The following is an 847-nucleotide window of genomic DNA, read 5'->3' on the forward strand; positions in this document are numbered from 1 at the left end:
CTCTCTTTTCTCTCTCCTAATTCTCTTTTCTCTGGTGGTCACTTTTATTGAGGTTATCAGTGTCATGAGTACATTCATGTTTTGTTCCCTTTGTGTCATGTCTTGTCGAGTTGTATTTTGTGCTCTTTAGTCAAAGTGGTAGAGAGTGAGCCACATAACCAGACACCCTGAGAGGAGACTCCATCCACAAATGGGTCAATAACACTCAAGACCCAACTACATCAAGAGAACCCAAATATCCCAAGTAGGAAAAATCCCTAGAATACCTAGCCCAGACGACCTAAGAGATTGCACCACTGGGTCCCACAGAACACCTACTATATACCAGGTGTACCAGTTACTAATGCGAATTTTTTTCATTAGATGGAATTACACATATGTTGATATATATGCTATTTGATATGTATACTATTTTGTTGTATTGACAGCAAGCTTTAAAACTTCATATGTTAAATTTTCTGAAGGTGTTAACATCAGATATTTTTACATTTAAAAATATCAAATTTTGTGAAAAACGAGCATTTGCAGGCGTTTTAATTTATTACTTTATTTTGAAGAAAAGTGCTGCTGAAAGTTATCATATACTTCAAAAAGCTTATGGTGAACATGCTCCATCTCAAGATACTTTTGAACGCTGGTTAAAATGCTTTAAAAGTGATGATTTCAATGTAAAAGACAAATAATGTCCAGGTCAACCGAAAAAGTTTGAAGACCAACAATTACAAGCATTATTGGATGAAGATGCATGTCAAACTCAAAAACAACTTGCAGAAAGATTAAACATTGCTCAGCAAATAATTTCCAATTGTTTACAAGCAATGGGAAATATTTTAAAGGAATTAAAATG

This window comes from Myotis davidii, unplaced genomic scaffold, assembly GCF_000327345.1.
Source record: "Myotis davidii unplaced genomic scaffold, ASM32734v1 scaffold750, whole genome shotgun sequence".
NCBI lineage: Eukaryota > Metazoa > Chordata > Mammalia > Chiroptera > Vespertilionidae > Myotis > Myotis davidii.